The sequence below is a fragment of the Triturus cristatus genome, chromosome 4_1 (genome assembly GCF_964204655.1).
Source record: "Triturus cristatus chromosome 4_1, aTriCri1.1, whole genome shotgun sequence".
Taxonomy (NCBI): Eukaryota; Metazoa; Chordata; class Amphibia; order Caudata; family Salamandridae; genus Triturus; species Triturus cristatus.
Window position 1 is genome coordinate 729,166,417 of NC_140585.1, and position 15,889 is coordinate 729,182,305.

General features: G+C 48.9%; 1 protein-coding gene across 2 annotated transcripts in view; it reads right to left on the reverse strand.

The window, feature by feature from the left end:
* Positions 1–15,889, reverse strand: part of EEA1 (early endosome antigen 1) — a 603,471-nt gene that overhangs the window by 154,161 nt on the left and 433,421 nt on the right. The gene's annotated exons all lie outside the window — the stretch shown is intronic.

The window sequence follows — 15,889 nt, forward strand, 5'->3', positions numbered from 1 at the left end:
ACCGAGAGGTTCCGGGCGAGCAGCCAGTGCCAGATCGCCTGCGCCTCCAGGGAGAGGGGGCGTGACCGAGTCCCGCCCTGTTTGTTCAAGTAAAACATGGTCGTGGTGTTGTCGGTCTGCACCAGGACTGAGTCGGCCTTGATTGCTGGGAGGAACGCCTTCAGAGCAAGGTGGACTGCCCGAAGCTCTAGCATATTTATGTGGTAGCCCTGTTCTTTTGCAGACCACCGACCTTGTATTTGGAGGCACCCCATGTGGGCCCCCCAACCTTGCAGCGATGCATCTGTCACCACCAATTGCACCGGAAGTGGGTGGTGAAACGGGACTCCCACCAACAGATTGTCCTGACGAGTCCACCATGCTAGGGAAGATTTCGCCACCTGGGAGAGAGAGATTCGATCTCCCCAACGGCCTGTGGACTGATCCCATTGGTCCTCCAGGGCTTGCTGCAAAGGTCTCATTCGCAGTCTGGCATTGGGAATGAGAAAAATGCAGGACGCCATGGATCCCAGCAGAGATGCTACCTGCCGGGCTGACGGCCTCTGCATCTGCTGCATAAGCCTGCATTTCCTCTTCATTGAAGACAGTCTCTCCCTCGAAAGATACGCTCTTCCCACGCTTGTGTCCAGAACGGAGCCAAGGTAGTGGATGGACTGAGTGGGCTGCTGCACGGACTTTGCCATGTTGACGTGAAGGCCGAGAGCGTGCAACTGTCTCAGACAGATTTGGAAGTCTTTCTTCACCTGCTGCTGGGATGGGGCCTTCAGCAACCAGTCGTCTAAGTATGGGTAGACGAAGAGACCCTGCTTGTGTAGGCAGGCCGCCACCACTGCCATACATTTGGTGAAGACTCGCGGAGCCGACTTGAGTCCGAATGGGAGGACTTTGTACTGATAATGCTTGCTTCCAACAACAAACCGCAGGTACCTGCGGTGATGTTTCGCGATTGCAATGTGAAAGTACACATCTTGGAGGTCCACCGAACACATCCAATCCCCGACTTGCAGATGTGGACATATTTGGTGAAGCGCCAACATACGGAACTTCTCCTTGACGATGACTTTGTTTAGGAGACGAAGGTCCAGAATCGGCCGAAACTTGTGCTCTTGATCTTTTTTGGGCACAAGGAAGTACCGGGAGTACACTCCTTTTCCGACCTGCGAAGGAGGAACTTTTTCTATGGCCTGTTTTTGCAGAAGGGCCCTCACCTCCTTTTGGAGTAGTTTTAAGTGGTGAGGACGGGACCTTTTTGGCGGGATGTCTCTCGGACGCGCTCGAAAACGTAGCGCATATCCATTTCGCAGTATATTCAGCACCCAGCGATCTTTTGTGATGCTGTCCCACTCTGCTAGATGTTGTGACGCACTTCCTCCCACTGGAGTGGGCAACGGTCGTAGAGGAAGCCACAGCTCATGACTTTCCTCCTCTTGTGGTAGTGGAGGACTGTTGCTGGTGTCCACCTCTGCCCCTGTCGGACTTTCCACCTCGAAACTGTGATTTCCCTTGGGGTTTACTCTGAGACTACTGAGGGGTTTGAACCCTATGTTGAGGCCCCTTGCGTTGGGTGGGTCGAAAACGGCGCTTGAATTCCTTTTTCTTCTCCAAGCCCACAGCTTTGAGGGTGTCTAGCTCAGTTTTCATGTGGCCCATCTCCTCATCCGTGTGAGTGCCGAAGAGGGAGTTGCCAGAGAACGGGAGGTTTAAAATCTGTTGCTGTGCGTCTGGCTTGAGCCCTGTCAGCCGCAACCAGGACGACCTCCTGGCGCACACGCCGTGTGTGTAAGAGTGGGCTGAGAGTAGCGCACCATCCGCCGCTGTGCTAATCGACTGATTAGCCACCAGAGCCCCTTCAGTAACAATCTCCTCAAAGTCCTTTTGGTCCTCCTTGGGGAGCTTGGACTTGAATCGCTCCATCGAGTCCCAGAGAGCCCTATCGTATCTGCCCAGAAGCGCCGCCGCGCTGGAGATTTTGAGGGACGCCGCCGCGGAAGAGCAGGCCCTGCGTCCCCAGGAGTCCTGGGTTCTGCTCTCCTTATCTGGAGGGACGGAAGAGGAGGCCGACGCCGTCTGACCCTTTCTTGCAGCTGCCACTATGACGGAGTCCGCAGGTGGGTCCATCTTCACAAAGACGGGGTCAGAGGTAGCTGGCTTGTATTTTTTGAGGATACGAGCCGGAACCGCTTTGACGGTCGCCGGGGTGAGAAAGGTGTCCATGACTGGTTCCATGATTCCTGGGACCAAAGGCAGCAGTGGACGAGAGGCAGACTTCTGGTGAAGTGTTTCAAAAATCACCGACGTGGTGACTGGGGGAACTGACATCTCAATCCCCAGCTTCTGCGCTCCCCGCTGCAACACCTCCTGGTAGGTGTTGATGTTGTCTATGGGCGAGACCCTGGACACTGGGCTGCCCGATAGCGTGGGTGAATAGTCCCTGATGGAGGACCTGGTGGACGAGGAAGATGATGGAGTCCTCCGCTTCCGGCGATGATCACGAGCCCGTGATCCAGATGAATGCCCCTCCCGTCTGGGGGAGCGCGATCTGCGTCGCCTGTCGTCCGGCGATTTATGACGTGCCGGCCTGGGGGGACTAGCTCTGTCCACAGCTGCCACCAGCCGTTGCAGCGGAGAGTCATGCACTGGACTGACGTATTCCCGCAGCCTCCTTGTAGCCCCTGAGTCCTGCCAATGATGTGCTGGCAGCAGCCATCTGGTCGACAGAGAAATGGTCCCTTGAGTCTGAGGGGAAGACCTACGGGGTTGGCCGGCAGGCTCTCGTGGAATTGCCGGTCGTGGAGATGCCCCTGAGTGAGAGGAGGAATGGCGCGACGCCGACTCTGTCACCAGGACCACCGACCTGTCCGAGGCCTGTCTCGACGTCGAGCGTGGTCTTGACGTCGATCCGTGGCGTTGTCTACTTTCTCGCCGGGACCCTTCTCTCGATGTCGAACGACGCCTCGATGCGGACTGGTGGCCATGTTCAGTGGGCGAAGAATGCCGCCTCGACGTCGAACGGTGATGTGAAGCCGACGACGGAGGCCCTCTCTCCCTCGACGCCGAACGCCGTGGGGACGCCGGCGGAGATGCTGCCACTCTCGACGTCGACGCGGATGCCAACCTCGACGCCGAACGCCGGCTGGATGTCGACGGCGGAGGATCCTGCTGTCTCGACGTCGAACGCTGATGGAGCCTCGACGACGGAGGGGATCGTGCCCTCGACGACGGAGGGGTGACACTCCTCGACGCCGGTCGTCGCCTGGTTGACGACGGCGGAGGGTCCATGCTCCTCGACGCCGATCGTCGTTGAGATGACGACGGCGGAGGTTCCCTGCTCCTCGACACCGCTCGCCGCTGGGTTGGCGACGGCGGAGGTTCTCTGCTCCTCGACGCCGATCGTCGCCTGGTTGACGACGGCGGAGGTTCCCTGCTCCTCGACACCGATCGTCGCCGGGTTGACGACGGCGGAGGGGTGGTGTCTCTCGACGCCGATCGTCGCCGGGTTGACGACGGCGGAGAGGCTCTAGATCTCGACGCCGATCGTCACCGAGTTGACGATGGCGGTCTGGACTTCGACGTCGTACCGGCTCTCGACGGCGAGCCCGCTGTCGAAAGTCTCTTCTTGGACACACGACCTACCGGAACATCTTTCCTCAGCGCCGAGCCCGACGCTGAGGCGGAAGGACGAGAGGACTTGCTCCTAGATGAATCTCTAGGCCTCTTGGAGCCCTTCCTCACCGGAGATCGGCCTCTGGATGGTTGTGCCAGGCCATAAATGCGAATTCGCTCTCTGTCCTTCAAAGTTCTTTTGGACAGGCTCTGGCAGTGAGTACATGTCTTGGAATCATGATCCTCCGGTAGACACAGGATACAGACCCTATGAGAGTCAGTCCTGGCCTTTTTCTTGCCACAAGCAGGGCAAGGATCGAAAAGAGAAGGCATTTCAAGTTGGAAAAAACGCCCAAAACTGCCTAAAAAAGACAGCCTCTTACTGACTTAGATGTAAAACGTCGAAGCAAGGGAAAAAACAGTTGAAAAATAGACAATATTTTCTGACAAACTCAGAAAAAAGTGGAGCTCTGTTGCCAGGATCCTTCCAGAAGGAGCCGGAAAGAACAACTGACCTAACTGCCACCCCTGAGGCATGATGGGAAGGTGGGGGTCAGGTGTGCCTTAAAGGCACGGTGTCAGTTTTTTGCTATGCAGCTATTAGTTAGTTTTTCAGTCTTTTTAGACTGGGTATTTGCAATGCAGCCTGGGAGCTTCCTATGCTTTCAGTGTTTTCTAAGAATTTCTGCTGTTTTCTAAGCATTAAAACAGTTTCCAAACAAGTTAAAATGTTGTTTCTCATGTTTATAATGCTTTTTTCTTATGTTTAGTGGAAATTCCTTACAGCATGGTTCAGCTCTAGGGTTTATGGGCTGCAATTGCTTGTGTATACATATAGGTATATATGTATGGATATATATATGTGGGGCACATATAATATACTGTTTCCGGGATCCCGCACATGGGCGGGAATATTCTAATGCTAATGCTTATGACTATTGATGAGGATCCCCTGGAAGAGAAGTTTTGGAAACTCTATCCTATCCTTGAGACTAATGAACACAGCCTCCAGCAAGGGATAACACTGCAGAGGGGATATTTCTTCTTCCAAAAACCCGCTCAGCCTACTCTGGAAAATACAGCCTCTTCCGAACCACCACTCCAGACCCCATAGGTCTACTCACCATTTGTCAAATGACACTTTCTCCCTACTTCTATCTTACAACAGCTCTTGCAGTGTCTCTTCACACTCTCCACTCAACATCCAAACTATCTCCTCCGACCAGTTTAGAGGGCAAAGTGTTAACCTGAGATCTGTGAACAAGTAAAACTTACTATTGGTAGCCACTTCTCACCTAGAAGCAGTTGCAACTATTCGCACCACATCAAATCAATGTTGCTCCATTGCAGGTCAGCAGTGAAGCATGCAGCAGATGTTTCTGACCTCATTCTAACGCAAGAACTGGACCTCCCGATCCTAACTGAAACCTGGTTTAATGACACCTCCTCCCCAATTCTGGACATCTTAGTCCCTGCCAAATAAGACATTATCAGACTCAAAAGACCTGTTAAAGTTGGGGGTGGCATTGCTTGCATCTATCACTCCATCTTCACACTGAGACAGGTTCAAACTTTCATTATGTCCTCCTGCCAGCACTAGACGTTGAAATCGGGCACAATGGCAAGATAGTCTGTCTGTGTGAGAAGTTGGCCTGGTATATGATGCTCACTAGTTAAAGTGATCACCTTGTACCATGCCAAGCAACCCTTATGGTGTGGTTGTAAGTCAACCTTTTCGGACTAGCTGCCCTAGTGGTAGCGTAGGCTAAGCAGTCTTTGAGGCTAAACTCGTGAAGCGTGTTAAGCCAGCTGTTTTACCAAATGCAACCCCCTTTTATACCAATGAAAGGACACCACACAGATATATATTCAAAATATATATGTATTTATTTCTCAAAGTAACCCCTAGTCTCTTTATGAGCACAGGAGCACAAATCGTCAAACAAGATTACAGTAGAATACACAGAAGTTGCACTTTATATGGATAGGCCCTGGTGGCCGCTCAAACCATATACTAAAATAGTGGTATAAGTACCACGAACAGAAAAGGGGAAAGGCCTAGGGCCTCTAGAATCGCTGGGCCTACAAGGAGCTAACGTCAGTTAGTGACCAGGAGGTCCACGGGTGGCGTGTGCAAAGCAAATAGTCACACGCGTGCTCCCATAGGTTTCAATGGGTGCGTAAAAAGTACAAAGTTACTGCAAAGAGGATCTTCCGGATGGACTAGGAACTCAAGATTTGGAACACAGGCACTAGAGATGTAATACTACACTTGGGCACAGGTGTGCCAGCTTTACCTCACCCACAGGAAGCGGGTGCATAGGCCTCGAAGTGCGTCGGGTTTCTTCTATCTGTTCCGTGAGCCTGAAGACAAAGATGCTGCAGGCGGTCGGTCCGGGAGAGATGCAGTGGATCCAAGAGTGGATCGGAGATGTTGAAGACCTGTAAGCAGAGGGGACAGTGTTCACAGTCACTAGCCAGTGACCAGCGTGGCACCAGGTGGGTACCAGGCAATGTCGGGTGCAAACAGGAAGAAAGGTGTAGCTTGTCTCTGCAGCCACGTGGTCCCTGGAGGTCGACGACGTCCAGGAGTCGGTTCACGAGCTGTCCCACGCAGGCTCTCGCTGTCGGCGGTGTCGGCGACTTGATCGAAGCAAACAAGCCTTGGCAAAAGCAGTTGTTGTAGGAGATGAAATAAGCTGATGGTTCTGACCAGCAAGGTCAGAAGGACTGCTCCTTTGGAGGGGAGCAAGGGCCAGTCTGGAGCAACCAGATCAGCGGTGTATTTCTTGAAGTTCGTCGCCAAGATGGCTACTAGCCAGCGGGCCAGCAACCGGTTAGGCGCGTCGAGTGGCAAAATGCAGAAGGGCCCCACGCAGATCGTGGAGATGCTGGAGGGCTCACCTTTGGTGCAGATGCTGCTCGGGTGTTGGGCTTCTCAGATCCCAAAGCACAACTTGGAGGGAGCCTCGGTTGTTGCACTTGTCAGCTTGTCGTGGTCGTTTCAAGATGGCTGGCTCCACGTGTCTCGGTGCCTCCACGGGTCTCCTCTTTTCAGGGACTGTGGATCGGGCGGTGAGAGGTCTGGAGGTCCAGGTCTTGTCAGTCTCTGGGCTCGGGCTCCGGCGGGAGGCGGCGGCAAAGCAGACGTTGATTCGCTGGATGGTGCTTGCGTTAGCAAGGTGGTCACTCCCTGACCACAGGGGAGATTTGCTTCAGTCCTCTGTGCAGCAGAGCGTCGAAGTTCCCGTCTTCTTCTTAGTGTTAAGTTGATTCCAGGATGTCTGAAGTCTTAGGACACAGCTCCTACCTTTAAGCGGATTCTAGGGGCCGGACTACCTGTAGGTCCCTCCCTATGGGTGGGACCAGGAAGGGGGGTGGTTACACCCCCAATCCTTTGTCCAGCTCGCCCCAGGCCCGGGACTGGTGTGCCCCAGGACCGGTTTGAACTGGCATATGCACCGAGGCTCCTTGTGAGCCACAGGCATGTCTGGTTTCTTTCAAGCCCTACCTGACCAATACACAAAATCCTGTCTGGGGTGGTGCACGCACCTCCCCTGGCAGGAAACCCTTTGTCCACACCTTCCAAGCTGGAAGGACTCCCAGCAGCAGGAGGGCAGACTTGTGTCTGTGGTGGCAGCATCCATTTTGTGGAGCTGAGGCTATGTCTGATTTTACCCGGGTTTCAGGTACTGTACATGTCGTGTCCCTCTAGGAGGGTGGAATGCTAACCCCGTCGCCAGAATTGGCGAGGGGTTAGTATTCCAATTCGTATGACACCTTACTCGACATGTTTTGATAAAGCCAAACCAAAGATAGCATTTAACCGCGAGGTTCATAATGCACTTAAGAGTATATGGTATGACGATATCTGGAAACAGTAGAAGGAAGTTGTTCCGACCACTGCAGACAGGCTCAGCTCATGCCAGAGCACCATCTCACATGGAACCAAGCACTCTGCCTTCAGGATTGTTAAGGCCTGCCATAGGAGTGACTTATAGGTTACCAGGTGTCCCATTTAAGGTTAGGTATAGGTATACTACACCTAAGTAAGAGGTGATTACACCAACTTACCCCAGCTGAGTGATCAGCCAGTTGTGTCAAATTGTTAGGCCAAGCCTGGGGTGGCATAATACATGCTTCAGCCCCTGGCAGGCCTTGGGTACACCAATGCCCTGGGTACCTAGTGTACACTGGTACAGGGGCTGACAGGGTGATCCACTTCCAATTGGTTATGCACCTAGGGTGCATAGTTTTAATTTAGTAGAGAGAACAGCAGGCTGGGGGTCTGATTGGCAGGCCCACAGCCTCAATATGTCAAAAACCAGTGAAGCAAAAAGCAAAAATTTGGGGTGACCATAGGATAGCAGACCCTACTCTCCTACAGTCTGCTCTACACAATATATTATCCCACAGGTGACAATCTGCTCTTCATTGAGCAAATCATGGAGTCCATTGCCTCATACTATGACCAACCCCCTAACCATATCTTCCTCTGGGACTTAAACCTACACTGGAATGACACAAATGATCCCTTATCGTGCTCCTTCAAGGCTTTCCTCTCCAACCTCAGCTTCACACAGTCCTGCAAGGGACCTACCAACAACAAGGGCTCCACCATTGATCTAATCATAGTGTGAGAAAATGCCATCTTTCTGGGAGATCATCAACACAAGCTCCACAGCACCATGGTGGCTCCACTGAAGACTGAGAAGTTTGGTATCAAACTTCTCAGCACATTAAACCCGCACTGATGCCAGTGCAGGATTTAATGTACAATGCACGACAGAGGGCATCTTAGAGATGCCTCCTGAACCGAACCTACAATCCACGTCTTGTCTGAGGGGCTGCCTAGGCTGCCACACAGCAGACATGTTGCTGGACCCCTGGGTAAAGAGCCATCTGCTCTCCTGGGCCTGCAACAATGCACATCCTGAGCGAGGTGCTAGGTCTCCCCCAGGATGGGCAGGGGAAGCTTCAAAGGCATGCCGCCTTTGTGAGCTTCTCCAGGCCGCTTGCTGTACTCAGCAACTGGCCCCTACCGGTTCTAAACCCCCACTCTGGCGGGAAGACTGGCCGGAAACCCCAAGGAAGGACTGGGCGTGTGCCAGCCTCTGCCAACCCCACCCCTCAGGTGGGGGAGGCGAGGTGAAGCACATCTCCGGGCTCTCGCCATCTTGAAGATGGGGAGCCCTGCCCAATCAGGACTAGGCCACTGCCCCCCTCCCATAGGAGAGTGGCAGGATAGGGGGTGTACCCACCCCAGGGCAGGGACCCAGTGGTCCCTGTCCTTTACGTACCTGTAATGCCCCTAAATGTAGTATTTAGGGGCACCCTGAACCTTCCTTCCTTAGATCCAGATTCCAAAACAGCAAAGAAGATCAAGAAGCAAGAAGACCTGCTGTGCAACTGCTAACAAGAGGAAGACACCAACTGCTTTGGCCCCAGCCCTACCGACCTGTCGACCCTCGAACCTGCTAAATCCCGGCATCTCCCGTGGCCAGCAACCTCACAAACCCCGGAGGATCTGGCTACCTTGTGACTCTGAGCATCTGGGACTTCCACGAGCAGTGGTACTGCTCAAAGCAAGTAACTGACCCCTGGCATCAGCCAGGAACCGCGAAGTCTGCACACTCTGCACCCGCCAAGTCTGGCCTGTGCTGGAGTGGACAAAGACCACGAGGACGTACCCCAGCGACTGTGACCCCGAATCCAGCACCCAAGGACCCACCTCGACACTCCTGACGATGCCTGCAGCCTCAGAACCAGGGACCCCCCCCAACCGCGATCAACAGAGGGTAAGATTTGCTGACACCAAAATGCACCCCTGCACCCGGCGCCCTGCAGTCCCCTCTGCCCAACTCCTGGGTACCTACCTATCCTCCAACTACCCAACTTACCTCTCGAAGTGGTGGTCGCACCTGAGGAATCTTCGTCCCCGAGCTTGCAGCCTTTGTTCGTTTTTTAGCTTCTCCACTGCAGTCCATTGAGCGCCAGACGGCTGAAAAGCACCCTGCATCTAGCCTCTCGAGCAGCCCTGGCAGTGCAACTTCTACTCTAACCTACTTCCCCATTTGCCCTGAGCAAGTGACCAGGAGCCCAGCTCCCACAACCGCGTGGCCTGCTAGCCAGCAGCCACCAACCACGGGCCCCCCTGCCTCCTATAGGATAACATTGGGCCTACCTCACTCTGCACCTGTGCCACTGAGGGTGTAACAACTGTACTTACCTGACCTTGGGAGACCCATAAGTCTATGCCCAGAACCTTAACTCTGCCAGTCGAGTCCTTACCCAAAAGCCGATAACTCACTTTTCTTCCATAGGGTAACATTGACTGGTTTCACTTGAAAATTCTTCTAAGTGTGGAGTTTCTAAACTTTAAAATATTCACCTAAAATCAACCGAGTAACGAAATCGAAAATACTCACCTGCTATTAGGAGAGATCCCAGTGCTGGATCTTGGTGCCCAGCACTTACCCTGAAAAGTAATTACAACCATACTTACGGTTAACCCAATTTTCTTCCATAGGAAACCATTGACTGTTTTTCTGTGAAATTTCTTCTAAGTGTCGATTTTTGCAAACTACAAATATTCTTTAAAAAATCGTACCAACTGTGAAAACGTAATTACTTACCTGTTTTAGATAGATGTCCCAGTACTGAGCCTAGGAGCCCAGCACTGGATTACAAAATTAACGAGAACATACTTTACCTGCCATTTGAATTTTCTTCCATAGGATAACATTGCCTGGTTTTTGCAGAAAAAGTTTCTAAGTGTTGAGTTTGCAAACTTACAAATATTCGTTAAAAATCGCCTGTATAACCTAAACGCATTCGCTCAACTGCTTACAAGTGGTACACTAGTGCTGGATCCAGGATCCAACACTGAGCTAGAAAAAGGAACAATAACCCCACTTACCTGCTAAGTGAATTTCCTCCCATAGGATAACATTGGTGATTTCATTAGAAAAGGCTTTTAAGTGTCAACTTTTAAAATATCAAAATATTGCTTAAAAATCACAACAGTAACTAAAATGTTTTTACTCACCTGTTTCGAGGAACTGTCCCAGGACTGAATCTAGGATCCAGTACTGGAGTTAGAAAAGTAATCCTAAAAGTAATCAATTGCATTTACTTAGAATTTCCCATTGAGCTCAATGTATAATTGTGTTTGAATTGTGTTGCCAATTGCAACAAACTAACTATTGCATTCAAAAGACTATTGCCTATTGAAAAGTATTTAACTAAAGCATCTCATTCTGAGAAAGTATATTTTGATACCTATTGTTGGTTCTAAAATAAAACAACCATATATTTTAATATACAAACCATTCGCCTAGAGTTCAGTTCTTGAGTGTGTAAGACCATTTGCTGACTGAGTGTGTACAACAAATGCTTTACACTGTCCTCTGATACTGCCTTATTGCTCGACCAAGCTACCACTTTAGAGAGTAAGGTTATATCTAACTTTAGCCTCTGCCAAACCTCTGGGGACTGTCGACTCTGTACACACTGTACCTATTTGGGAACAGTATTTACAGAGCCACTTTCCTACACATAGCAAAAGATATTATACAACTGGATGACATTTCAGCCTGCGACTGGTCGGGTCACTACCAAATCTCTTTTCACATCCTAGTAAAGGTTATGGTCAGACATGGTTAACCGCTCAAAACTAAACAGCTGGTTCGAAATTTAAGAGACATCAACATCAATGACCTAACGTCCATTAGCAACAATCTATTTCCACCACCCCCTAACATTACGAACCTAGATGATCTCACGGATCATTACATCCACACCATGACAAATATTTGACACAATTGCACCTAAGCAACTCAGAAGGATACCGATCAAACTGTCCAAACCCTGGTTTAATGGTTCACTTAATGAGGAATGTCACAAAATAAGGCCTACGGAGAGACTTTGGAGAAATTCACCCTCTATCACAAACGTCAAACAGTTGAGGATGACTAGAAGTGCATATAACAAGAATATCCGTAGTGCCAAAACTGATCACCTCAGGGCACAGCTTGACAGTGCCAGAAACAGAGCTAAGAAAACGAGATGAAATCAGACCTCAAGCTAACCACCCCTCCAACCAACTCTCTGCACCCAAGATCTCTTTCCACAGTGGGGTGGACTTCTCAGCACACTTCACTGATACGGCAAGAAAAATTGAACTTGAACTACAACACGCCTCACCTAATCTGCTGCCTCTGACTCCCCTTTCACCATCATCTTGGCCAATGGTAGCAAGAGCACCTACTTCCTATCCCTCCAAAAACAAGGCATCTTGGAATTCCTTTCTACTTCCAGATGATGCGGACCTGCTTCAATCTATGGCTTCTTTAAAACCTTCCAATTACTTCAATGATCCGCTACCTGCCAAGTTTTTCAAAGAACTCAAATCGGCTATTCTTCCACTCTTTTTCATGATAATTCATGAATTTCTAGTACAGGGAAGGATCCCTGAATGCCTCAAGATGGGTCAAGTCACTCCCATCCCTAAAACGTGAAATTCAGACTTAACGGATCCTAACAATTTCCATCCAATTACCAATATCATGACTTTGGCCAAATTGCTTGAGAAATGCGTTCACATGGAGCTCTGCAACCACATTGGGAAGTTTCAGCAGCTCTGCAAACACATTGGGAAGTTTCAGCTCCCTCACCTATACCAGTCAGGTTTCAGAGCAGGTCACAGTACTGAAACTGCCCAAACATACATCGTTGATGATGCCCTGAGATCTCTTGACCAGAATGTTCCCTGATCTTTATTGATCTGTCCTCTGCTTTGACATAATCAAACAGGAAAGCCTGATTGATCTGCTTCAAATAAGGCCCTGTATAAAATTGGCTTGCCTCCTTACTACGAAACAGAACACAAAGAATCAAAGTTAACCACTCCCTTGCAACCAGTACCCCGGTCTCAATTGGAGTGCCTCAAGGCTCCACACTCTCCCCCACGCTTTTCAATCTTTTCATGGAACCACTCTCTAAAACTCTGAAACCGCTCTAACATTCAATACAATATGTATGCCGATGACACTCAATTGTATTTGAAAATTTCATCGCCAAATAACATTAAAACTCTAGACTGTGCGCTGCAAAAAACGTAACGATAGTTAACTCAATTATCTTTTGCTAAATACTCAAGACAGAATTCCTCCTGATTGCCCCCCACAATCACTCTGCGCCCACTCAAGACTGGCTCAAACAACTTGCAGTCTTCAACTGCATCCCTCATGTTTGTTGAGTCTGCAAGCTCTTTAGACAGAACTCTGGACAAATACCTGAATATTCAACATCACATCAGTGAAATTACAAGGGGAGCCAATCACCAGCTCAACATACTGACGAAAATCAAGCCATTCTTGCCTTCTGAGGACATTCAGTCTGCAGTCCAATCCCTAGTTATCTCACACTTGGTGTATGGAATGGCGACACAGGCTGGGTTACCTAAAGCTGGATTGACACCTCTAAGAGCGACTCTGTACTCTGCGGCCAGACTTATCACTGGTTCCAGAAAACATAACCACATCACGACTTACCCAATTCAACTAAACTGGCTGTCTATCAAAGCAGGGATCCGTTTCAAGATTGCCTGCCTGATGCACAAAGCTATTCACTACAACACCCCTGTCTACCTGGTAAAAAAAAACTTGAACTATTGGGTTTGAATAGGACCCTAAGAGCCTATAACACCCTACTGTTGACACCTCCCAAAGTCAAAAAGAAAAGAACCTACAATCGTGCATTCTCTGGTTTTGCACTAAGAATATGGAACGCTCTTCCTCCAGAGATCAGATCATTCAAAAAACAAGTCAATGGTTACTCATGAATGACTATCGACAACAACAGTCCTGAAGCAATCGTCACTAACTTGTATTTCCCGTTGACACTCTTTTATACCTCTGTTCATAAGTCTTAATTTGGTCTCTCCATGTGCCCTTTAATATTTGCTGCTCTTCTGGTTCTTTACATGTTCCACAAGATGGGTTGTTACATTTGTTCAATGTTGTAATTTGTTTTTTTCACGTGCCCAATAAGACTTGTTGCTTCTCCTCATACATCACATGTCGCACACGATGGGTTGTTGCTTCTTCTTGTTTTAAGTTCCTGTGGTGTTGCACTCATGCTTTTACCTCCCTTCGCTTCCGTTCCTTTGTAGAGCGCTCTGATACCCGTACGGCACATGTTCGCGCTTTATACAACTTTTCAAATAAATAAATAAATAAATATTAAACCTAAGGGTCTTCAGCTGAGGGTCAAAAATGGTCTGCCCAGTAATGATTTCTTCTTGTTCCACCACTGGAAATTGTGATCACTCTTGCCATTGACAAGTCACTTGTGACCATTGCCTGGACAGACACGCATGTGCAGACAAGGGAATGGTACTATGGCAATTGCAGGAGATCATCATCCCCAACAATTTCATGATCGTTCTCACTGTTAGAGGTCAAAATGATTGCAAAAAAAATAGGAAGCAACCTTTGAAATTCCATTACCCTTTCTTGGTTGGTATAGGTTTTGCCAAGTCCAGGATTTAGAACGGTCACAGAAAGGGTTGCATTTGCTTAAGGCAGAGACGTGACTTTCAGGCATTGATTGTAAACCCAAGTCTGTGCAAGAGAGACATGGCTGCATGAGTGCATATTAGGAATTGCTTGCAACAACAACAACTGGCCTTCGAGGAAAAATTGTTGACAAATTACTTTGTCAACAATTGACTGTCACTTACTATTGGACATATTTTGTTTATTTGAATTACTAATTTGCTCTATTGTTATCAAAACCTACCCAAGCTAGCTGTAGATTAGTTGTATCAATATCATATAATACCATAATATATACACTATGGGAATTTAGTTCACTCTCATTCCTCATATGCTCATTTCGTCAAACGAGTGGCCCATGACTTTTTGTGCACTAGGTCCACTTTTTTTGGTAGTCCCCGGTGTATACAATCAACACGTTAGTCTCAATCATAGATTTGTATGTTTACGGTGTACTCCGACTGTTGTTCATTGTTCCTTTTAATTCCATCTATTGTTGACTCCTATTAAGGAAATGTCTACGCTTTTCTGCCTGGTTGCTTCCGGCCTCCTCAGGACTATACAAGGTAAGTGAAATCTTCATTTCAAAACATAAATTGTAACTACAAATGAAATAAAATACCTTTTGAGAATGTGATATTGTGGAAACTAGCACATGTATATTTTACACAGTCAAAAATAATGTTTTAGATGTGAAAATATATTGCATGCTCGAGCCATGTCCAGAGCCATTCTTGTTAAATTTTTGAAAAACAACTGTTGCCATTGAACTTTTGTGCTCAGAACAAAGCAGCACATACTAGGTTCAGAATGTGCAGACGGTTGTAACCTACCATGCAATGGAGGAGGGACCCCGTGTGTGTAATACATTATGGGGAAGAGATCTCAGATCGGTCCTCCACCTAAGGGGCGAGGATACATTTGTCTTAGTACTGGAACTAAAAGGGAACTAGCCCAAGGGTGATGGTGCCAATATATAACCAACTCAGTGAGGACCTATGCTGCGTGGAATATGTGCACTTTGAGACCCCTCCTCTAGGTACTACTGACAGCTGCTGCTCTTTATCAGCAAATAATTCTGATACAGAAAAACATGAATGGTGCTGCAGTGCAGATGCAGTGAGACCACCACTAAGTGTTGGGCAAAAACCTATGGGGCAGTTCTGAACCCAAATTGCAGAACTTTAAAGAAGTAGTCTTGTCTATTTACCCCAAATCTGACGTAGTGATGCATGTTGGATGAATACGGATGTGAAAGTAGGCGTCCCAGAGAACAATGGTCGCTAAGTGATCTTCTGTGTGCAGAAGGAGAATGATGCCCTAATGGAATTTCATCTTGAAACGCTTTGACAGAACATAACGGTTTAATGGCCTGAGGTCGATGATGAGTTGCAAGGTGCCATTCTACTTTGGGATGAGAAGTACAGAGAGTTCACTCCTTGTTCCTGCTGGTGCGGGGGCACTAGTTCAAAGGCCCCTTTGCTGAGAAGTGCTTGTACTTTCTCTTGCAGCTGTAGTTGAAGTTCCTGATTACATGATGTCGAGGTGGGATGTTTGGTGGTGTGAAACCCGAAGCAGCATCCTTGATCTTCTATACACAGGTCACCTTGATATTACTTCTACATGCTGGATAAGGAATAACCACATTCTCGCCCTAATAGGTATTGTATGGTCGGGTTGCGTATGGTGGGAATGTCCGTGCTTAAGTATGGAGGCATTTTCAGAGT